The 25,658-nt window shown below is 48.6% G+C and overlaps 1 protein-coding gene across 2 annotated transcripts in view; it reads right to left on the bottom strand.

Moving 5' to 3' along the window:
• The window catches only part of LRSAM1 (leucine rich repeat and sterile alpha motif containing 1), a 149,413-nt gene extending 145,632 nt beyond the window's left edge, over positions 1–3,781 (bottom strand). For both annotated transcript variants that reach the window (XM_068248692.1, XM_068248693.1), the window contains exon 1: positions 3,685–3,781. The gene's annotated coding sequence lies outside the window, so the exon portion shown is untranslated. The remainder of the gene's footprint in view (positions 1–3,684) is intronic.
• Positions 3,782–25,658: the final 21,877 nt, after the last annotated feature.

Below are 25,658 nucleotides of genomic sequence, written 5' to 3'. Positions count from 1 at the left end.
GCTTTCAGAAGCCATTTTCTGCTAGGAAAGTGTTTTATAGTTGTCATTTCTTATCAGTGGGGGGTCACACTGTAGTCTGACCCTGTCCTGACTCAGAGAGGAACTACAACTTACATACCTGATGTTTAACTCTTTCAGGCAGAGAAAAGTAACACAGCATAGTTATTTGTGTGCTAGGCACTGTACATACCCATGTCTATCTCATCATGTCACCTTGGGTATCCTTTAACTCTGTCACTGGGTTAGTGATGCTTGCACTCAATTAGTGAAGGCATTGGCAGCTTCAGGGTTAAAGCACATTGTCCATGATACCAAAACAAGCAGCACCAGCAACAGAATACATAACTAGGATTCCAGACAAATAGCACAGCTCAGATATGACAGGGCAAGCCTGACCTGTTCCTCAGTCATTTAATCACACCCGTTTCCAGAGCCTGCACGTGCTCAGAGCCAATTATACGAAGATAGTACGGGCTGTTATTATTAGGATTCAGAATGTATATAGTGCCGGCATCTTCCGCAGCGCTGTACAGTGTATAATGTCTTGTCAATGAACTGTCCCTCAGAGGGGCTCACAATCTAATCCCTACCATAGTCATACGCAGGGCTGTTGAGTCGAGGAGTCGGAGCCATTTTGGTACCCAGAGTCGGAGTTGGAGTCAGTGGTTTTATAAACTGAGGATTGGAGTTGGAGTCGGGTGATTGTTGTTCAAACTCCCCAACCTTGGTCATACGTCTATGTGTGTATTGTGTACTGTACATATTATACGTATTGTAGTCTAGGGCCAGTTTAGGGGGAAGCCAATGAACCCGTTAATTTTTGGGAAGCGGGAGGAAACCAGAGTGCCTGGAGGAAACCCACGGAGACACTGGGAGAACATACAACCTCCGTGCAGATAGTGCCACATCTGGGATTTGAATCGCTGCAAGGCAAGAGTGCTAACCACTACGCCACCATGCTGCCCATTCAGAGAGCAATTACCATGGGATAGCACGTGGCAATCCACAGCTATGTGTGGTTCAACTTCCAATACATCTGCTATATTGATACAGAAAAGAGAAGTTCTAGTAGCATAAATATACGGTTTACGGTAGATTACTTGAGGTTAACTGACGTAATGTAAATAAGTATGTAATATAAATGTATTAGAACTGAAACAGTGGATCAATGTCCAGAACTGGAAGGGTTAAGCACAGAACCGCTTCACAGGACTCCTGGCAGCAGGGGAGAGGAGCCCTTCAGTGTTCTCCCCAGGCTCTTTTAGCCGGGGGCTCCACCCGGCTAGTTTTGATGATCACCCGGCTGTCATCGGCCCAACTCCTCCTCTGCTGTAGGCAAAGTTGTGCAGAGAAGCACTGGCCCTGCATTCTCTCATCTTGCCCCACCCGGCTAGTATTTCATGCCACCCGGCTGTCATCGGCTCACCTCCTCCTATGCTATAAGCAGAGTTGTGCAGAGAAGCACCAGCCCTGCATTCTCTCATCTCACCCCACCCGGCTACTTTTTCATGCCATCCGGCTGGAATAAATTTCTAGGGAGAACACTGCCCTTCAAAAATAAGTTCTGTAGAACTGATGTTTAGCACTTCTTAATCTGCGGAAATTTAGGGATGGATTTGCACTTCTCTTAACTTAAGTGCAGCTCTAGAAATTCACGCTAAAGTGCCGCTATTAAGTAGGGTTTAAGAGGTTTCTTTTTATCATGTAGAACAGTTCCCCAGCTGGCTACAACGGTTTAAAAAAAAACCTGTAACAAAGAAAACCTCCCCTGGGGGTTACTCACCTCGTTTGGGGGAAGCCTCCGGATCCTATTGAGGCTTCCCCCGTCTTTCTCAGTCTAACGGCGGCAGCGATAAAGCTCCCCAAACAGCGGGATGTAAATATTTACCTTCCCGGCTCCCTGCTCGGAGATAGGCGGAAATAGCCGATCGATGTCGGGCCGCTCTACTGCGCAGGTGCAAGTCTCTTGCGTCTGCACGGTAAAGCGGACCTGTCAGAGATCGGCTATTTCCGCCTATCTCTGTCAGGAGAGCCACAACAGCGCCCCCGCTGGAGCCTGGAAAGGTAAATAAATCAGTGCTTGTCAGTGCTAGACGAGCGAGGATTGCAGGACACTTCGGGGGAGCCAGCGCTGGACTGCCTGCAGCTACAGGGGAGGGGGAAGCCTCATTGGGACCCTGAGGCTTCCCCCTCCCGAGTTGAGTACCTCCAGGGGAACTTTTTTTTTGTTACAGGTTCTCTTTAAGTAGAAAACACTGTCGGTAATGCTTTGATAAATCTGGCCTTTAGGGTCCACTATCTGCAAGGAGATTGTATGTTCTACCTATGTTTGTGCGGGTTTCCTCCAGGCACAGCATGTTTGAATTCAACAGCGAAGCAACAATGCTCTACCGATCAGACTGTTAGCGGAAACTCGAAGCTGAAGATCCAGAAGTACATAACTAGCCACAGCAAGGCTTTTGATTGTAGCGATTGTTTATCATCGTCCAATATGAATGAAAAACACTGAATATCAGCCAAACGGATGGATCGGCCTTCATGGACAATAGCTGTCTTTTTGTGTCATTGTACAGTACTCAGCCAACCAGTCGTTTCTCATTCTTTACGGGCAACATTTGTCGAGCGTCTGTGCGAGAGACTTTAGACTCCAGTGCTGCAAGCGATGAGTACTATCCACTACGTCACCATGACGCCCATGTCAAACATACACTGCTAGGATATCTAGCTTCCCGCCGAAAAAACCCTACAGAGTAACAGGAACATTGGACTGCCGAAAGAAATACACCATAAAACTCGACTCTACGATTTGTCTAATCTTACCACTTCTGTTTAGAATGAGAGCTTATCTAAACAACCTGTTTAAAGGACATCCAAGGTGAATATAAACGGATGAGATAAACAATAGTATCTATCCTCCTCCTCCTAAAAATTACTTTTTAAGACCTCCCACGGTTTGATTTAAAATTTAAATCTACTTTTTAAGTTATTACGGTTTCATCGTCTCTGCTCAATGACACATTCACTGAAGTATGCCAGAGCTAAAATCAATGAACTATTGACCCTTTGTATCTCTTTTCTGATCTCAGAAGCCATTTATTGCCAGGAAAAAGTTTTATGGCTGTAAGGGCCCATTCCCACTAGGGCGATTAGCGGGCAATTCCCGCTAATCACCAAATCGCTAGCGCATTTAAAAAGCGCTAGGGCTATTCTACCTCATGGCAGTGTTCTTGTAGTCTCTCAACAGGGGGAGGTGATGCGGCATACTGGGTTCCTGGGTCTTGTAGTTTCTCAGTGGGGGGGCATGCTGGGTTGTGTAGTCTCTCACCAGAAGGGGGTAACAGCATGCTGGGTCTTGTAGTCTATAAGCAGAGGGGTATAACAGAGCATGCTGGGTCTTGTAGTCTCTCAGCAGAGGGGTATAACAGAGCATGCTGGGTCTTGTAGTCTCTCAGCAGAGGGGCATAACAGAGCATGCTGGGTCTTGTAGTCTCTCAGCAGGGGGGGGGGGGTAGCAGGGCATGCTGGGTCTTGTAGTCTCTCAGCAGGGGGGAAGGTAACAGGGCATGCTGGGTCTTGTAGTCTCTCAGCAGCAGCACAAAGCTCTAGCTTGCCTGGCAGTATAGAGAACACACAATGCCCCTCCCCCACACATATCCCCAGTATGACAGCTAGCCAGGTACTCACCACTGGGAGGCACAGGGGACACCGCACAGAGAACGCACAACAACCTCTCGCCTCCTTCTGTCTCTGCTCTGCTGACAGCCAGTGCCACTGCAGCCACTTCCGGGTCCTTCCAGTCATGTGACTCGCCCAGCCACAGCTAGCCGACGCGCGCCACCTGGTGGCCACTTCGCTCATTGCATCTGACATACTTTCCCATTTCTTGTTCATCTGAATGCAAGATGCCCAGATACTCAGTCTCAGATAGTTCATAGAGGCCCAGATCCATTAGGAGAGCATAAGGGCCTGAAAGAGACCAAAAAGCGAACTCAAGCCTAGTTCACTTTATAAATTGCCACCGCAATCACAAGCGCTGAGCACTTTTGTTAGCTCTTTTCCCAGCGTTTTTAGAGTGATTTGCGCTTTTGTAAGCGCTTTTGTGTGGCTGTTAGCAATTTTTTTTTCCTGCAGTCAATCAGGAAGTGAACTCTTTGACCTCGAACTGAATCTCTGTAATGTTATTTTTTTTTAAAGCAATCACACAGAATCACTTTGTCAAGCGATTTTTCAAGCGCTTAGCGATTTTCCTATAGCTTGCATCGAAGCACAAACGCTCAGAAATTGGTGCCGGGGCATACCTCCCAACTTTTGGAGATGAGAAAGAGGGACACTTAACCACTTGCCGACCGCCCACTACCTATGAGCGTCGGCAAATTGGCACGCCCAGGACCACCTAACGCCCACAGGCGTCGGGTCCTGGACAAGGGGATTGCGGGCTCCACCCACCCGCAACGTCAACCCGCCGGCCAATTAGCAGCGCTGGCAGGTTGTTAACCCCCGATCTGCTGCATAGAAAGCGTATAATACGCTTTGTAATGTATACAAAGCGTATTATACAGGCTGCCTCCTGCCCTGGTGGTCCGAGTGATCGAGGGACCACCAGGACAGGAGGCAGCACCCCTAGCAAGCACACACACACACTGATCTGGCCCCCCCATCCCCTGATCGCCCACAGCACCCCTCAGACCCCTGTTTGCACCCAATCACCCCCCTAATCACTCATTAATCGTTCCCTGTCACTATCTGTCAATGCTATTTTTTAGATTAGGTCCTAAATTGCCCCCTGGGGGCTCCTGATCACCCCCCCTCCACACCCTCAGATCCTCCCCAGACCCCCCTCCCCCAGAACCCCCCTGTGCACTGTATACATCTAACCTCCCTTGTAATCACCCACTGATCACCTGTCAATCACCCCCTGTCACCACTTGTCACTGCCACCTATCAGCTCAGACCCTAACCTGCCCCTTGCAGGCACCTGATCACCCACCCACACACACAGATCGCCCCAGGGACGCCCTCAGATCACCTCCCAAGTGCATTGTTTACATCTGTTCTCCCCTCTAATCACCCACTGATCACCCATCAATCACCCATCAATAACCCCCTGTCACCACCTGTCACTGCTACCTATCAAATCAGACCCTAATCTGCCCCTTGCAGGCACCCAATTATCCACCCACACCCTCAGATCGCCCTCAGAACCCCCTGATCACCTGCCAGTGCATTGCTTGCATCTATTCTCCCCTCTAATCACACCCTGATCACCTATCAATCACCCCGTCAGCACCTGTCACTGCTACCCATCAGATCAGACCCTAATCTGCCCCTTGCGGGCACCCAAACACCCGTCCACACTCTCAGATTGCCCTCAGACCCCCCCTCCCTATCACCTCCCCAGTGCATTATTTACATCTGTTCTCCCCTCTAATCACCCACTAATCACCCATCAATCACCCCCTGTCACCACCTGTCACTGCTACCCATCATACCCATCAGATCAGAACCTCATCTGCCCCTTGCGGGCACCCAATCACCCGCCCACACCCTCAGATCGCCCTCAGACCCCCCCAATCACCACCTGTCACTGCTACCCATCATACCCATCAGATCAGACCCTAATCTGCCCCTTGCGGGCGCCCAAACACCCGCTCACACCCTCAGATTGCCCTCAGACCCCCCCCAATCACCACCTGTCACTGCTACCCATCATACCCATCATATCAGACCCTAATCTGCCCCTTGCGGGCGCCCAAACACCCGCTCACACCCTCAGATTGCCCTCAGACCCCCCCCAATAACACGCCCACACCCTCAGATCGCCCTCAGACCCCCCCCCCCACCCATCACCTCGCCAGTGCATTGCTTGTATCTATTCTCCCCTCTATCACACCCTGATCACCTATCAATCACCCGGTCACCCCCTGTCACCAACTGTCAGTGCTACCCATCAGATCAGACCCTAATCTGCCCACCTCGCCTGAACACCTCCCCAGTGCATTATTTACATCTGTTCTCCCCTCTAATGACCCACTGAACACTCATCAATCATCCCCTGTCACTGCTACCCATCATACCCATCAGATCAGACCCTCATATGCCCCTTGTGGGCACCCAATCACCCGCCCACACCCTCAGATCACCCTCAGACCCCCCGCCGATCACTTCGCCAGTGAATTGCTTGCTTCTATTCTCCCCTCTAATCACACCCTGATCACCTATCAAACACCCCGTCACCCCCTGTCACTGCTACCCATCAGATCAGACCCTAATCTGCCCCTTGCGGGCGCCCAAACACCCGCTCACACCCTCAGATTGCCCTCAGACCCCCCCTTATCACCTCCCCAGTGCAGATTTACATCTGTTCTCCCCTCTAATCACCCACTGATCACCTATCAATCACCCCCTGTCACTGCTACCCATCATACCCATCAGATCAGACCCTCATATATGCCCCTTGTGGGGATCCAATCACCCGCCCACACCCTCAGATCGCCCTCAGACTCCCCCCCCCCCCCGATCACCTCGCCAGTGCATTGCTTGCATCTATTCTCCCCTCTAATCACACCCTGATCACCTATCAATCACCCCGTCACCCCTTGTCACTGCTATCCATCAGATCAGACCCTAATCTGCCCCTTGCGGGCACCCAAACACCCGCTCACATCCTCAGATTGCCCTCAGACCCCCCCTTATCACCTCCCTGTAACGATCGGTGAAGCACAGAGAGGATCTGATTACCGGTGATCTGCAGTATCACGGGGAATACAGATGTATACCAGATTATAAGTGATCTGCAGTATCACTGATAATCCGATATACCAGCTAACCTCTGTTCACCTGAGTAGAGTGTAGTGTTTGGTGTAACAGTAACACTAGGAGGACTTAGCCTCAGTGCAGTGAGGATAACTGCACGGCTTCCTTCCGAAGACCTGAGCTCTCCAAGGCGGGAGGAGTCAGACTGCGAGTAGGAAGGTAGTCTGAGAGTGACACTCAGAAGGAAATGTCACTAACAGGACGAGGAACCGCCTCTAATAGTGAGGTCGGTTCTCGAGGTCGGACAAGCCAGGTCGTAACACACGGACAGATAAAGTACAGATACAGTAGGCAAAGGCGGAGTCCAAGTACAGGCAGGGTTCGGCAACGGGTATCAGAAATATCGAGGTACAGGATCAGAGTTCAGGAGGATAGTCAAACAGGCAAAGGGTCATAACAGATAATCACAATCAAACTAGTACTTTAAGCTATCAACAGAATCTAGCTTAGTGTAGGATTACAGCTCCAGCTGGTCCCGGCACACTAACGGATCTGACTACGGATCTGGGTGCTCCCACATATGTGATCGCAACGCCAGACAAAGAGCAAGTGAACAGCCAGCAGTATATATACACAAGGACCTTTCCAGGACCTCCCTAATTGCTGGTCCAATGAGAGCAGTGGAAATTGTCAGCTGACCCAGCCGGTCAGCTGACTCCCTTCTGACTGCTATTTAAACTCTGCCTCTGTGCGCGCGCGCGTGTAACTCTGAATCCAGGTGGACTATGAGTCCCAGCCACACCAGTACTGTTTAGCAAAGTCTCGAGTGCAGGAGCCGCCTCCGATGCGGATTCCGCTGTTACCAATGCGGATTCCGCCGTTATCAATGCGGATTCCGCCGCACGGCCTATGCGGCATGCGGCGTTTTTTCCGCGTTGTGACGCCATGCTGGCCGCGGAAACAGCCGCCTCACCTTGAGAGGTAGCGGCTTTTCCGCGTTTCATTACAGTACCTCTCCCCCGAGGAGTGGACTCCGGGCTTTTCTGGATGTAAAGCATGAAACTCCCTCACCAATTTGTCCGCATGCATGCGGCTCCCAGGTACCCATTGTCTCTCCTCAATGCCATACCCTTTCCAATGTACCAAATACTGTATGGAATTTTGTACTACCCGGGAATCTAAAATCTTCTCGACTTCATATTCTGGTTGATCATCTATTATTACAGGCGGAGGAGGAGTGGGAACCACATGAACTGCAGGTTTCAGTAAGGATACATGGAAGGACCTCACGCCATGCATGCCAGCAGGAAGATCAACGACATATGTGACATTGTTGATTTTTCTAGTTACCCGGAATGGACCCACAAATCTGGGTCCCAATTTGGCTGAAAGCTGTCTCAAGTTCAAGTGGCGGGTAGACACCCAAACCAAGTCTCCTGGTTGAAATCTCCACTCCAAAGAGTGTCTCTTGTCCGCTTGACCTTTCTGACTCTGAAATGCTTTCACCAGATTATCCTTAATGGTCCACCACATGTCCTTAAATGACCTTTGCCAAGCCTCCAAGGCTGGAAATGGAGTGGACGCAATTGGCAACGGAGAGAATTTGGGTAGCTTCCCGGTTACTATCTGAAATGGACAGAAACCCGAGGAAGAACTCTTTAAGTTGTTGTGCGCAAATTCTGCGTAAGGTAAAAACCTAACCCAATCACTCTGCGCTTCAGCGACGTAACATCTTAAAAATTGCTCTAATGCTTGATTGACCCTCTCAGTCTGGCCATTTGTCTGTGGGTGGTAGCCCGATGAAAATGACAGTCTCATGCCCATTTGGTGACAGAATGCCCTCCAAAATTTAGAAACAAACTGGACTCCCCGATCGGATACTATGTCTTCTGGAATGCCATGCAGTCGGAAGACGTGGGTGATAAATAAATCGGCCAGTTCCTGGGCCGAAGGGGAGTCCCTTCAGGGGCACGAAATGGGCCATTTTACTGAAACGGTCGACTACCACCCAGATGACCGACATGCCCTCAGACCTAGGAAGCTCACCCACAAAATCCATGGACAAGTGGGTCCATGGTTCGCTCGGGGTGGGCAAAGGCTGCAGTGTACCTACAGATGCTAGCCGGGAGGGCTTGCTTTTTGCGCACACCGCACATTCCCTGACAAACTCTTTACAGTCAGCTGCCAGTGAGGGCCACCATGCACACCTAGCCTCGAGATCCTGCGTTCTAGAGACTCCGGGATGTCCCGCGTTCTTATGAGAGTGGACCATCTCCAAGATCTGGAGACGGAATGGTAATGGGATAAACAAAACCCCCTCTGGTTTCCCTTCCGGGACATCCTGCTGGAAAGGACTCAAAGTCTCTTTCCAGTCCTCCCAAGTCTCGGTAGCGGCTAACACCAATTTTCGTGGAACAATGGTCTCAGGAACAGAGGGCTGTGCTGTCTCCGGCTCGAAACACCTCGAGAGTGCATCCGCCTTCGTATTCTTACTACCTGGAGTGTACGTAATCAAGAATGTAAACCTCGAAAAAAATAGAGACCATCGAGCCTGCCGAGGGCTTAACCTTTTAGCCCCCTCGATGTATTCCAGATTCTTGTGGTCAGTATAAACCGTGATAGTGTGCTCTGCTCCTTCTAGCCAATGACGCCACTCTTCGAAGGCCAACTTGATGGCTAGGAGCTCCCTGTTGCCTATATCGTAGTTTCTCTCTGCCGGAGAGAACCTCCGGGAAAAATAGGCACACGGGTGCAACCTACCCTGAAGACCTGAACGCTGAGACAGCACAGCCCCCACCCCGACCTCCGAGGCGTCCACCTCCACAATAAACGGAAAAGAAGTGTCTACGTGTCTGAGTATGGGCGCTGAGCAGAATAACCCCTTTAAGGTAGAAAATGCCTGTAAGGCCTCGGGAGGCCAATGAGCGGTGTCTGCCCCTTTCCTCGTAAGGCTGGTGAGGGGTGCAACCACTGTGGAGTACCCCTTTATAAACCTTCTATAATAGTTCGCAAAACCCAAGAACCGTTGTAGAGATTTTAACCCCACCGGCTGCGGCCATCCAGGACCGCGGAGACCTTGGCAGGGTCCATAGACAGGCCTGAGGTAGAGACTATATATCCTAGAAAGGTAACCGATGTAACCTCAAAAATATACTTCTCAAGTTTGGGGTATAACATATTCTGCCTCAGTTTGTCTAATACCAATCTGACATGGGTTCTGTGTTCAGCGAGGTTGTTAGAAAAGATAAGAATGTCGTCTAGGTAGACTAAGACGAACTTCCCTAACACCTCCCTAAAGACCTCATTAATAAGTTCCTGGAAGACGGCCGGGGCATTACATAACCCAAAGGGCATCACCCGGTACTCGTAATACCCGTCCGGAGTATTGAAAGCCGTCTTCCATTCGTCGCCCTTTCTTATACGCACCAGATTGTATGCCCCCCATAAATCTAGTTTTGAAAATATCCTAGCATCTGTGACCTGTGTGAATAAATCGTCTATCAGTGGCAACGGGTAGCGATTTTTCACGGTGATCTTGTTAAGGCCCCGGTAATCGATACAAGGCCTTAAACCTCCGTCTTTTTTCTTAACAAAAAAGAAGCCTGCCCCAGCGGGTGACCGGGACGGCCGAATGAAGCCCTTGGCCAGGTTTTCACGGATATATTCCTGCATGGCTAGTTTTTCGGGGCCAGATAAATTATACAGATGGCCTCGAGGAGGCATACAACCGGAACGGAGGTCAATGGGGCAGTCAAACGGGCGATGCGGGGGCAATTTATCCGCAGCCTTAGGACAGAACACATCCGCATAGTCCGAGTACTGTTCAGGTACACCTTCCACCTGTACCCTGGTTTGACCTAGAGTCAGCCTCCCCAAACACTGCTGGAAACAATGGGGTGACCATGCTGTTAACTGCCCAGTAGCCCAGTCTATCTGTGGTGAATGGATGTGTAGCCAGGGTATGCCTAAGATGATAGTAGAGGTGGACATGTGTAATACAAAAAACTGCAATAGTTCCTCATGCAGTACCCCAATAGTGACCCTCATCACTGGAGTCTGTGACAGCGAACGATTCTGTTGCAAGGGAGAATCGTCTACTGCTGTGACTTGGATGGGAGGTTTCACTGGGGTAAGAGGGATACCCATACTTTCAGCGAATTCAGTACTCATAAAATTAGCCGCTGAACCGGAATCCACAAAAGCTTCAGTGGCTATAGACTTGTTCTCCCATGTAATAGTACAGGGAAGAGTCAATTTTTTCTCTTTAAGGGGTGAAAATTGTGTGCCTAGGGTGTCACCCCCCACTACTCCTAGGCAAACTCGTTTCCCGACTTGTTAGGGCAGTTTCGCACCCTATGCCCTGCTTCTGCACAGTATAGGCACAGTTGTTCCGTCATTCTCCGCCTTCGCTCCACCTGGGTCAGTTTTGATCGACCAATCTGCATTGGCTCGGGTGGAGGCAAGGTCGGAGAAGGTGAGACAGATGGAGATGGTGTTACTAGGGATGCAGCGGAAGGTGCCGCATAAGATGTCACCCTGACACGGTGACTACCCCGAGTCTGCCTCTGATGGCGTAACCGACGGTCAACTCGAATGGCCGATGCGATGGCCTCATCATCGACTGTCTTGGGCTCGGGTAAGGTCAACATTAGATCGGAGACCTCCTCCAACAACCCAGACAGAAAGTAATCCATCAGAGCGTAGGTGTCAAATCTGGCGGTAACTGACCACCTACGAAACTCTGCCGCATAATCCTCGACTGAGCCTCTGCCTTGTCGCAACAGTTTGAGCTTCCGCTCAGAGGTTGCCGCCAGGTCAGGGTCATCGTATATGACTGCCATGGCCTTAAAAAATTCCTCTACCGAGGTCAGAGCTGTATCTGTGGGAGACAGGTTGTATGCCCAGGACTGGGAATCACCAGTTAACAGGGTTTTAATGAAAATGACCCGTTGGGTCTCAGTCCCCGAGGATCGGGGTCTCAACTCGAAGTATGACAGCACTCTACTCTTAAAATTCCGGAAGTCAGACTTGTGGCCGGAAAATTTGTCTGGTACGGGCATCCGTATGTCATCACTAGGAGAGGATCGCACCGAATCAACTGACGTCTAATTGCTGGTCCAATGAGAGCAGTGGAAATTGTCAGCTGACTCCCTTCTGACTGCTATTTAAACTCTGCCTCTGTGCGCGCGCGCGCGTGTAACTCTGAATCCAGGTGGACTATGAGTCCCAGCCACACCAGTACTGTTTAGCAAAGTCTCGAGTGCAGGAGCCGCCTCCGATGTGGATTCCGCTGTTACCAATGCAGATTCCGCCGTTATCAATGCGGATTCCGCCGCACAGCCTATGCGGCATGCGGCGTTTTTTCCGCGTTGTGACGCCATGCTGGACGCGGAAACAGCCGCCTCACCTTGAGAGGTAGCGGCTTTTCCGCGTTTCATTACACTCCCCAGTGCATTATTTACATCTGTTCTCCCCTCTAATCACCCACTGATCACCCATCAATCACCCCCTGTCACCACATGTCACTGCTACCCATTATACCCATCAGATCAGACCCTCATCTGCCCCTTGCGGACACCCAATCACCCGCCCACACCCTCAGACTCCCCCCCCCCCCAATCACCTCCCCAGTGCATTGCTTGCATCTATTCCCGCCTCTAATCACACCCTGAGACACCCATCAATCACCACCTGTCACCACCTTTCACCCCCTAGCACACCTACCCATCAGATCAGGCCCTAATTTTCCCCGTGTGGGCTCCTGATCACTCGGCCAAACCTTCAGATCCCCCTCAGACCCCCTTCTGATCACCTCCCCAGTGCATTGATTGCATCTATTCTCCGATCTAATCACCCCCTGAGACACCCATCAATCACCTCCTGTCACCACCTGTCACTCCCTAGCACTCCTATCCATCAGATCAGGCCCTAATCTGCCCCCTGAGGGCTTCTGATCACCCGGCCAAACCCTCACCCGCCCCACCGCAATGACAGAATTTTTTTTTCTGATCACTGCTGGTCTCTACGACTTAATTGTGGCTGAGACCAACCGTTATGCCACACAATACGCAACCGCCAATCCAAGAAGCTACCATGCTCAGCCATTTCGGTGGAACTCACTTAAAGTTTCCGAATGTAACATTTTTTGGGGCCTTCTCCTTAACATGGGTCTAAGAATGTATTGCGGTCTTATTGGTCTACGCACTCAATACAGCACATGCCCATGTTCTCTTCTTGGTTTTGGGCCTCTAAAATGCCAGGGCAGTAGGAACCCCACAAGTGACCCCATTTTAGAAAGAAGACACCCCAAGGTATTCCGTTAGGTGTATGATGAGTTCATAAAAGATTTTATCTTTTGTCACAAGTTAGTGGAAAATGACACTTTGTGAAAAAAAACAATAAAAATCAATTTCCGCTAACTTGTGACAAAAAATAGCTGTGATTACTAAGGAGTCGGGTTACAGGATTCTTGACATGCTTGAGCAGCACAGAGCTGTGGGAGGCAGGAGGTCTGTGAAGCTCTGCTTTTCTGCTTTTCTCACAGTTTACAGCTCTGATTTTCTCGAAGTTTACAGCTCCCTCAGACAGACACACTGAGACTGAGAGCAGGGAAGCTGTTAAGAATAACACAGCACACAGGAGTGAGCCTGGAGGGGGCAGGCATAACTTGTATTCATTACAACAGAGGCAGCCCATTCCTCCCTGGCTCGACAAAGCTTGACAAAGAAAAGAAGATTCGATATATTACAGAGACAGTGCAACTAGAAAAGGCTGCAGCAATCCAGAGCACATTAGAACAGGTATAGGAACTTATAGGATAGAAGAAATAAGGCTGAACATTTTGTTACAGAGTCTGTTTAAACAGAAACGTTGGATTCTTGTCCATGCTGAGCATTATATCCGAAAAATTGTATCAATGATAAAAAAAAGATACAACAGAATAATTGGTATCTGTCAAAAATGAAATGCTGCAAATTAATAATGTAAATCATCATGAATATTAAAGCATCTTACCCTTCCCTCCCTGCTTTAGAACCACAAGTAGAAAATACATAAATTAATGTTCAGCGCTGCGTAATATGTTGGCGCTTTATAAATACAATAAATAAATAAATAGAGCTTCAGGCAGGGGCGTAACTAGAAATCACTCAGCCCCCCTGCAAAACTTTGGTTGGGCCCCCTCCCCAGTGTTGCCAACCGTCAGTAAATTTACTGACAGTCAGTAAAAAAGTCAACAAATCTGGGCTGTCAGTAAAGTCCATGAAAAACTTTGTGGTGTCAGTAAAAAAAATCTCTCCCAGAAGATCACAGCACTTACTGCTTATCAGTTCACGTACCACTCTGGAATGTACACTGCTCTAGCTAAAGGTGGCCATACATCTGTAGACTTGGTGGCCAATTGGCCGTCAGATAAGACAATTATTATTGATATTATAAAAATTGGTGCCACCAAGAGCATGCCTATACAATCAAACCAATTTCGTCCCAAAATTGGTTGCATGTATCGATCGCATGTATCAATCGGACATGCTGGAAAATCTCAGGTCAGCATGCTCGATCAGGTGCCTGCAGCGCCAAGGGCTGCGATAATGAAGAACAAACATGATGGAACCCCCGGTTGTATTCCCCAAATGTAAATGTATCAAAGTGTCCCCCGCTCCCCCCCCCCCCCCCCCCCCCACTTAGATGCCGTGCATTAATACTTCACCTGTCCGGTGTCCGCCACTGCACTCTTCTTCCTCATTTGCAGCCCATGTGGTTGCCGGTGTATTGCACGTGGGGTGTATGTGTGATATCTTTCATTTAATTTCAGTAATATTAGATGTCAGTAAAAAAAAAGGTGTTCTGTCAGTAAATTTTTTATGCTTTGTCAGTAAAAATGTATTTCCGAGGTTGGCAACACTGCCCCTCCCCCTGCACACTGAATAGGGACTGTCTACAAATATTAGTCTACAAAACTTTGCAGACATCAAACCAACAAACGTTGATTCCAGTGATACCTTTAACGACTAGTTGTACATGGTTATTGCAAGCTTGCAATAACCATGTACAGTTAGTCATTAAAGGTATAACCGGAACCAACGCGTTTTTGTTTGATGTCTGCATTTCTGCTCTCGACTAAAACCGGACCACCCTTCATTTGCTTCTACAAAACTTTGTATGATTCGTTATCAGTGGCTGAGCGGATGTAGTCATTAGAACAATTGTTCAGAGAGCAGAAAGTTTTTTTCACTCCTTGCCCTGAGTTGTCAGTCTCTCAGGACGGGGCCCCCTGTGGCTTCTGGGCCCCCATGCAGATGCATCCTTTGCAGGGTCTATTGTTACGCCCCTGGCTTCAGGCTTATAGCTGGGTAGGTGTCTTTCAGAAGAGTTTCAGTTTTGCATGTGGCTCCCTATATTAATACTTACATCTTCAAGATGGATTCCTCTTTGGAATTTCCCACGGACGTATTTCAATATCTTGTTGTGATTGGCTAAAATGTCCTTTTATACAGATCATTTATTTCATTTATAAATTTTACAATTGAAAAAAGTACCCAAAATTTGGTGAAAAATTACGATCATAATTATTTTGAGCATTTTCTTGCTTGCTGGTGGTTTAACATACATTTTATGACAAGTTGTGAAAATATTACCTACGAAAAAAACTCAGGAGGCAAAGTGAATGGCATATTCAATTATTCAATTCACTTTTTCTCCCTAAAATTCATTTTAAGCCACCAGCAGGGGCATAACTAAAGGGGAGCAGGGAGGCCCAGAGCTGTGGGGGGCCCCAACTACAAGCCTTCATTCCTCCGATACACAGCGGCGGCTCTAGCTCCAGATTTTTTGGGGAGGCTCAAAAGGGGCACAATGGCTGGCCGCTGGGGCTCATGGGGGAAATTTGGGCGTAATCATGACATCATGTGGGCGGGGCTAACTGTAATGTAGTTGTACCAGCTAATGTAGTTTCATACAAAAAAATATGAAGTAAATGCACATAATGACAGACAGTGTTTTCCCAGTAAATGCATGTAATGAGAGACAGCCTTTCAACAGTAAATGCACGTAATGAGAAACAGCCTTTCACCAGTAAATGCACATAATAAGAGACAGTGTTTCCCCAGTAAATGTACGTAATGTCAAACAGCCTTTCACCAGTAAATGCATGTAATGAGAGACAGCGTTTCACCAATTAATGCACATAATGACAGACAGCGTTTCCCCAGTAAATGCATGTAATGAGAGACAGCCTTTCACCAGTAAATGCACATAAGAGACAGCGTTACCCTGGTAAATACACATAATGACAGACAGCCTTTCACCAGTAAATGCATGTAATGAGAGACAGCTTTTCACCAATAATGCACATAATGACAGACAGCGTTTCCCCAGTAAATGCATGTACTGAGAGACAGCCTTTCACCAGTAAATGCACATAGGAGACAGCGTTACCCTAGTAAATGCACATAATGACAGACAGCCTTTCACCAGTAAATGCATGTAATGAGAGACAGCGTTTCACCAATTAATGCACATAATGACAGACAGTGTTTCCCCAGTAAATGCATGTAATGAGAGACAGCCTTTCACCAGTAAATGCACGTAATGAGAGACAGCGTTTCACCAGTAAATGCACGTAATAAGAGACAGCGTTTTCCCAGTAAATGCACATAAGAGACAGCGTTTCCCCAGTAAATGTACGTAATGTCGTACAGCCTTTCACCAGTAGATGCATGTAATGAGAGACAGCGTCACCAATTAATGCACACTAGCCGACCCACGGAGTAGCATACGCCACATAAGAGGGTAGAGGGCAGGAAGGGGGTATTCGGCACAGCGGTGGGGAGGGGGGGTTGGACCCCCCTCAACTGGGTCCCCCATGTGTGCTCTACCTCCAGCTTAAGCTCAGCAGGAACCCCCCCCCCTCACCTGGGTCCCCCATGTGCACTCCCCCTCCTGCTTAAGCTCAGCAGGAGCCCCCCCCCTCACCTGGGTCCCCCATGTGCACTCCCCCTCCTGCTTAAGCACAGTAGCAGCCGCCGCTATTAGTAAGAGGCAGCGGGTGGGGATGACTCACCTCTTCCGTGTTCCATCGTGCATTCCACTGTCGTCACTTCCTGCAATGCTGCACAATGTATTGGTGTAATTTGCCTTCTTAAAACAGAAGGAAATCTGCAATAATTCAGCTATAAGTGAACATTTGTGGTTACCCACAATTCACTGCTACTAAATATGCAAATGACCCCTTTTGCCCCTTGGTAAGCCAAGCAAGCATCCAGAACCGCTGGTGTATAGCAAGCATATAGCTTTATATTTTACACAGTCATATAAAAACTCACATGTAGACAGCCTGTTTCGGACTTTTGGTCCTTATCAGTACATGGCAGGAATTGATAAGGCTGTATGGGATAGGGCTTGGACCAGTACAACAGAGTAACCAAGCAGCTCAGGGTGACCCAAACCACTTGGAATGTATAGGGAGATAAAAGGGACCAAAAAGCCCTCCTACTAAAAAAAGCAAAGCTTGGTGTAATTTGTCTTCTTAAAACAGAAGCAAATCTGCAATAATTCAGCTATAAGTGAACATTTGTAGTTACCCACAATGCACTGCTACTGAATATGCAAATTATCCCTCTTTGCCCTTGGTTTGATATGACACTACTTCTTCTTGCTTGGACCAGCCCCTTCTTCTTGCTTGGAACGGCCCTGGGGGCACGGCGCTACTTCTTCTTCTTGCTTGAAGGTTGAGGCACTTACTCTATTATATATATAGATAATGACAGACAGCATTTCCCCAGTAAATGCATGTAATGAGAGACAGCCTTTCACCAGTAAATGCACATAAGAGACAGCGTTACCCTGGTAAATGCACATAATAACAGACAGCCTTTCACCAGTAAATGCATGTAATGAGAGACAGCGTTTCACCAATTAATGCACATAATGACAGACAGCATTTCCCCAGTAAATGCACATAATGACAGACATCCTTTCACCAGTAAATGCATGTAATGAGAGACAGCGTTTCACCAATTAATGCACATAATGACAGACAGTGTTTCCCCAGTAAATGCATGTAATGAGAGACAGCCTTTCACCAGTAAATGCACGTAATGAGAGACAGCGTTTCACCAGTAAATGCACGTAATAAGAGACAGCGTTTTCCCAGTAAATGCACATAAGAGACAGCGTTTCCCCAGTAAATGTACGTAATGTCGTACAGCCTTTCACCAGTAGATGCATGTAATGAGAGACAGCGTCACCAATTAATGCACACTAGCCGACCCACGGCGTAGCATACGCCACATAAGAGGGTAGAGGGCAGGAAGGGGTTATTCGGCACAGCGGTGGGGAGGGGGGGTTGGACCCCCCTCAACTGGGTCCCCCATGTGTGCTCTACCTCCAGCTTAAGCTCAGCAGGAACCCCCCCCCCTCACCTGGGTCCCCCATGTGCACTCCCCCTCCTGCTTAAGCTCAGCAGGAGCCCCCCCCCTCACCTGGGTCCCCCATGTGCACTCCCCCTCCTGCTTAAGCACAGTAGCAGCCGCCGCTATTAGTAAGAGGCAGCGGGTGGGGATGACTCACCTCTTCCGTGTTCCATCGTGCATTCCACTGTCGTCACTTCCTGCAATGCTGCACAATGTATTGGTGTAATTTGCCTTCTTAAAACAGAAGGAAATCTGCAATAATTCAGCTATAAGTGAACATTTGTGGTTACCCACAATTCACTGCTACTAAATATGCAAATGACCCCTTTTGCCCCTTGGTAAGCCAAGCAGGCATCCAGAACCGCTGGTGTATAGCAAGCATATAGCTTTATATTTTACACAGTCATATAAAAACTCACATGTAGACAGCCTGTTTCGGACTTTTGGTCCTTATCAGTACATGGCAGGAATTGATAAGGCTGTATGGGATAGGGCTTGGACCAGTACAACAGAGTAACCAAGCAGCTCAGGGTGACCCAAACCACTTGGAATGTATAGGGAGATAAAAGGGACCAAAAAGCCCTCCTACTAAAAAAAAGCAAAGCTTGGTGTAATTTGTCTTCTTAAAACAGAAGCAAATCTGCAATAATTCAGCTATAAGTGAACATTTGTAGTTACCCACAATGCACTGCTACTGAATATGCAAATTATCCCTCTTTGCCCTTGGTTTGATATGACACTACTTCTTCTTGCTTGGACCAGCCCCTTCTTCTTGCTTGGAACGGCCCTGGGGGCACGGCGCTACTTCTTCTTCTTGCTTGAAGGTTGAGGCACTTACTCTATTATATATATAGATAATGACAGACAGCATTTCCCCAGTAAATGCATGTAATGAGAGACAGCCTTTCACCAGTAAATGCACATAAGAGACAGCGTTACCCTGGTAAATGCACGTAATAACAGACAGCCTTTCACCAGTAAATGCATGTAATGAGAGACAGCGTTTCACCAATTAATGCACATAATGACAGACAGCATTTCCCCAGTAAATGCATGTAATGAGAGACAGCCTTTTACTGGTAAATGCATGTAATGAGAGACAGCCTTTCACCAGTAAATGCACATAAGAGACAGTAGGTTTAATGCTATTGTCTCATGATGATGATTCAGCTTTCCCATAGTCTCACAGTTCGCAATCATGTGACCCCCAACAAGACAAATTCCGCAATCATGAGGCCCCCAACAAATCATGAGGCCCCCAACAAGACAAATTCAGCAATCATGAGGCCCCCAACAAGACACATTCAGCAATCATGATGCCCCCAACAAGACAAATTTAGCAATCATGAGGCCCCAAAAAAATCATGAGGCCCCCAACAAGACACATTCAGCAATCTTGAGGCCCCCAACAAGACAAATTCAGCAATCGTGATGCCCCCAACAAATCATGAGGCCCCAACAAGACAAATTCAGCAATCATGAGGCCCCCAACACGACAAATTCAGCAGTCATGAGGCACATAAATAGACAGCATTTCACATAAATAAGCAGAATGCCCCTTTAATATGGTAGACACCTCTCACCTGGCTTCTAAATTCTCCTCTACTGGCTGATGTGCCTGGCAATAGTGTTTTGGGCCGGATTGGGGATGATGTGTGGGCTGAAACGCCAGGTGACAGGTGTCCCCCCAGTTGAGGTAGTGACAGGTGTCCCTCCAGTTAGGTAGTGACATGTGTCCCTCCCCAGCTAGATAGTGACAGGTGTCCCCCCCCCCAGCTAGATAGTGACAGGTGTCCTCCCCAGCTAGATAGTGACAGGTGTCCCCCCAGCTAGATATTGACAGGTGCCCCCCCCCCCCAGCTAGATAGTGACAGGTGTCCCCCCCAGCTAGATAGTGACAGGTGTCCCCCCCCCCAGCTAGATAGTGACAGATGCCCCCCCCCCCAGCTAGATAGTGACAGGTGCGTGGATGCAGAGCGGTGCGAAGAATGGATGAGTCTTGCAGCCGCGTTCATCACTGATTGAAGGGGGGCAGTGCGTTTCAGGGAGAGGCCAGAAAGGAGGGAGTTACAGTAATCAAGGCGGGAGATGATGAGGGCATGGATGAGCAGTTTGGTCGTGTCCGGGGTTAAGAAGGGGCGGATCTTGGAGATATTACGGAGGTGGAAATTGCAGGCTCTGGTGATGTTTTGGATGTGTGGGATGAAGGAGAGGTCAGAGTCCAAGGTGACACCCAGACAGCGGGCCTGGGAGGTAGGGAGAATGGTTGTGTTGTCGATTGTGAGGTGGAAATCTGGGATGGGTGCAGCAGCATGGGGTGGAAAGATCAGGAGCTCAGTTTTGTCTAGGTTAAGCTTTAGGAACCTAGCTGACATCCAGGAGGAAATTGCTGAGAGACACGAGGAGACCTTGTTTATGGTGGTGGATGAGAGCTTCGGGGGTATGGAGGTAAATCTGAGTGTCATCTGCATAAAGGTGATAATTGAAGACCAGGGAGGAGATAAGCTTGCCAATTGAGGAAGTGTATACGGAGAAAAGAAGTGGGCCTAGAACAGAGCCCTGGGGGACCCCAACTGAGAGGGGGGCAGGGGTTGAGGAGGAGCCATTGAAGGAAGTGGTGAAGGAGCGATTGGATAGGTAGGAGGAGATCCAGGCCAAGGCAAGACCATGGATGCCCATGGACTGTAGTGATTGGAGGAGGAGGGAGTGGTCAACAGTGTCAAATGCTGCAGAGAGGTCAAAGAGGAGCAGGATGGAATAACTGCCTTTGGACCTGGCAAGGGTAAGGTCGTTGACCACCTTGGCGAGGGCTGTTTCAGTTGAGTGTGCAGGTCGGAATCCAGACTGTAGGGGGTCAAGTAGGGTATTGGTGTTGATGTATTGGGTAATGCGCTGGTGGACTAGGCGTTCGAGGAGTTTAGAAGCATAGGGAAGGAGGGAGATTGGGCGGTAGTTTGAGGGTAGGGATGGGTCGAGTGAGGGTTTTTTCAGCAGGGGAAGTACAGTGGCCTGTTTGAATGCTTTGGGGAAGATGCCTGTGGAAAGGGAGAGATTGAACAAGGAGGTGAGGACTGGGGCCAGGTCAGGGAAGTGGGGACGAAGAGTATTCGCGGGTACCGGATCACAGGGAGAGGATCATGATCATCATTACTGAGTAGGTGAGTAATGCAGTTATGTTCTTTTTCTGACAGGTTATTTATATGACTTCAAGAGTACTTTAAAGAAAATCGGTTAGAACACCCCCCCCCCCCCCCCGGGAGATACTTACCTTGGAGGGGGAATCCTCTGGATCCTAAAGAGGAATCCTCCGTCCTCTGTCCCAGTGATTCAGCTCTTAGAGCCTCTGAACAGCAGACATGTAAATATTTACCTACCACAATCCCGTGCAGGTGCTGTAGCGGGTTTCTGATCGGGCTCAGGCGGAAATGGCCAATCTTGATCGGGTCCACTCTACTGCACAGGTGCAAGTCGCCTGCGCAGTAGATAGGACATGATCGTGCTCGGCTATTTCCGCTGAAGCCTGATTGGAAAGCTGTGACTGCGCTGGAGCCAGGGAAGGTAAATATTGCAGGTTTGCTGTAGTTTTGGGGCTTCCAGCGCAGGAACACCAGGACGGAGGAGGAAGGGGGCAGCCATGTTTTACTCTTGGCAGAGGTTGGCCCTATTTAAGTCCCCCATGATAATTAACAGCAAGTCAGGGAGGGGGAAGGGGGGGGGCGGAGAGTGTCTCCCACTGCGCGATGGTATTGCTGAGATTGTGCAGGGCAGTATTAGCCTCATCATTAGGTGGAATATACACGCCAACGAGGACGTAGGAGGAGAACTCTCTTGGCGAGTATGTTGGCCTGCAGTTTACAAGAAGTTCCATGTTCCACCAGTTGTACTTTGTGATAGATCCCAAGTGGGTGTTGGCCTTCCCACAACTCAGTTGCCTATGGCACAGGTTGCAAATAGCGATGCTGTTTTCAGAGGCAGCCATACAAAAAATACCACACTGCTGAGCCTTGTGATAATGGCATTTTGGTGGTAACAGTAGAAGTTGGCGGGCGTGTTGGCTGGCTGACCCCAGGTGCTGATACATGCTGTTTGCCTCTAGATCCTTGCTAGCTCTCCCTGCCTCAACTCATCTTCTCCTCCCTCTCTGACTCCCTCTCTCCCTATCTGAGTTGTCCTCCTCTTGCTCTCTTGTTGTGGGCACCCACGTCACATCCATCCATCTAAAAACTCACACAAGGCACACGGGGACATCATCACACCTTAGGTCGATCTGTGTTATGTCGCCTGACTGATACATTTCTGACACATCACTAATTTCCACAAACTGATGTGTAAATAACTATGACACATCAAGTGAAGGAGCTGTGGTAGTGGAGGAAGAGGTACATCGTGGGGTGCCCATATCAGAGCAGGATGAGGGAGGTTCCTAGCAGACGTGGTAGAAGATGGAGTGTGCTGTGTAAGCCAGTCAGCTACGTCTGTGGCATTTTGTAAGTTCAAGGTACGTGGCCTCTGAACACTGGGCAATATGCTAGGGCCACAGGAAATCACAGCAGCACGACCCCCACAACCCCTGCAGTGTGGCCTGCCTCTGCCTGTCTTTTTTTATTACACAATATTAATATATCAAAATGAAGGCCCTGCCAGTGAGGAACTGAATGTCACTTTACTCAGGTGACAAATAGGTTTACAGTGCAACAATCACCACAAAATATAGGCCCTGCCAGTGAGGCCTTATACAGGACAGTAGTGGATACTAGATGGCAGTAGTGTTTCTGGGCTGGACACTCAGGTGTTTTTTTTTAACTGAATGTCACTTCACTCCGGTTTATGCTATGTGCAACAATCACCACAAGATATAGGCCCTGCCATTGAAGCCTTATACAGGACAGTAGTGGACTCTAGATGGCAGCAGTGGTCGTGAAGGATTATTGGCTTATCTAATAGGTGAAGCAAACAAACAAATGATAAGCGCTCAAGGATGCACCTGAATTGTAAGCCATCAGAGGCAATGCAGAGCCCTCTAGGGCTGAATACATGCCTTTAATGCAAAACAGATACAAAATTATGTGCTAAATTCTAATCTAAAAATTTGAGAGTGAATTTAAAACAGTGAAGGCAGCTAGCCAATAGTATACTTACATTTAATTTTGCACAGTGGGAGACATGGCAGCGCTTTCAAACAAACCTCATACCTGAATGGTTTATCTGCAATGGTGAGCAGAGCTCTAGAAACTGGACTATATTACACACCAGCATACACTGCAGGCAAAGAGAGGGAGGGGGAATTAGTGATTAATCTGCACCGGTGGGCAGAGCTCCAGAAACTGGACTATATTACACACCCTGCATCACTATAGACCAGGGGGGGGGGGGGGGGGGGGGTGGTGATAGCTTCAGTGATAATTAGTGCACAAATTATGACCTAATAGACTTCCCCACGGCGGTGACGTACCCCCTTGGGGAAGACCTAACATTAACCTAACGATAAAAACATAATATTCCTTGTGCTGCTTATCATAAATGGTATACACATTTCATAAGACAAGCAAACAAACAAATGATAAGCGCTCAAGGATGCACCTGAATTTGTATCTGTTTTGCATTAGAGGCATGTATTCAGCCCTGGGGGCTCTGCATTGCCGCTGATGGCTTACAATTCAGGTGCATCCTTGAGCGCTTATCATTTGTTTGTTTGCTTGTCTTATGAAATGTGTATATCATTTATGAATAGCAGCACGAGGATGTATGTTTTTATTGCTAGGTTAGAGGTAGGTCTTCCCCAAGGGGGTACGTCACCGCCGTGGGGAAGTCTATTAGGTCATAATTTGTGCACTAATTATTACTGAAGCTAACACCTTCCCCCCCCCCCCCCCCCCCCTTGGTCTATAGTGATGCTGCAGGGTGTGTGTAATATAGTCCAGTTTCTGCCCACCGGTGCAGATTAATCACTAATTCCCCCTCCCTCTCTTTGCCTGCAGTGTATGCTGGGTGTGTAATATAGTCCAGTTTCTAGAGCTCTGCTCACCATTGCAGTTAAACCATTCAGGTATGAGGTTTGTTTGAAAGCGCTGCCATGTCTCCCACTGTGCAAAATTATCTAATAGGTGCACTACTAGGACCAGCACATGTGTTTAACGGCTAAAGTGTGCACTGGAAACACAGAACTGCAATATAACAATAGCAAGAAAAAAAAGGGCTATTGGGTTATCTAGTCAGTTAACTACTGTAGCAGCACTACAAACCTGTCTGCTGATTGTTGCTATTCCGGCGGGTAATGGGAGGAGAGGGATTTCCTGCTCAAAATGCTCACTAAGGGCATTCCTGCAGGCTTTCCAAAGCTGCCATTGGGCAGCTCTGTCTCTTCACGGCCACGCCCCCTGCCCCTTCCCCATCTCCCTGCACGCTGCTCTGTTTGCAGGCGAATGTAGCAGCGGAGAGTGGCAGAGATAGCGGCTACCTGCTCGGCCCAGGTAGCATTGATCTTTTTTCTGATTTCAAGCCCCACCTATGGTACTCTTTAAAGAGACTTTGAACTCTCATTTTTTTACCTGCTCTTCTTATATAAACCTCTTCAGCATGAACGCCCTAGTAGAATCGCCGCATCCCTGTGGCTGCTGACTGATTTATTGCGGACATATAGCCCTGCAAAGCTCCAGGGCTCGCAGGGCTTAACTTCCTAGAAGAGGCAGAGCTTTAGACGGTAGCTCTGCCTCCTCCACAGTCAATCTCTGCTGATCTCCCCGACCTGGCTCTTCTTCTTCTTCTTCTTCACCACCACCACCTGGGTCTTCTTCTTCTTCTTCACCACCATCTGGTTCTTCTTCTTCTTCTCCTGGTTCTACTTCACCTTCTTCTTCTCCTGGTTCTACTTCACCTTCTTCTTCTCCTGGTTCTACTTCAACTCCTTCTTCACTGTCTTTTTCTCACCTTCTTCAGGCAATATAATAGGCCATGGCCCCTAGCGGTGGTACCATGGCTGTCACTGATAAAACAGCAGGAGGTTCCAGTCCAGACAGTGGCCGTGAAGCCCATATTGGGTCCAATATACAACTGGTACAGCACAGTTTTCAACCCAGACACCCCAGAATTTTTTTTACAACAATATAGATATATAGCTATTGTAGTACCGTAATAGCTAGTGGCGCATGGAAGCAGTGCCTTATTCCATGGAGCCTGGTGGTGGGAGCACAGACAGCAAAAGGTAAAAGCAGCAGCAGCAGCAGGAGTAACGTGTGGCAGAAGGCAATATAACAGGCCATGGCACCTAGTGGTGGTACCACGGCTGTACATATAACACTGATAAAACAGCAAGAGGTTCCAGACAGCGGTCGTGAAGCCCACATTGTGTCCAATACACAACTGGGACAGCATAGATTTTAACCCAGACACCTCAGAATTTTCTCTTTTCTCTTCTTCTTCTGGTTCTTCTTCTTCTTCTTCTTCACCACCACTACCACCACCAGGTTCTTCTTCTTCACCACCACCACCTGGTTC

The sequence above is a fragment of the Hyperolius riggenbachi genome, chromosome 8 (assembly GCF_040937935.1).
Source record: "Hyperolius riggenbachi isolate aHypRig1 chromosome 8, aHypRig1.pri, whole genome shotgun sequence".
NCBI lineage: Eukaryota > Metazoa > Chordata > Amphibia > Anura > Hyperoliidae > Hyperolius > Hyperolius riggenbachi.
The sequence above is the reverse complement of the archived record's forward strand: the minus strand, read 5'-3'. Positions and strand labels throughout refer to the sequence as shown.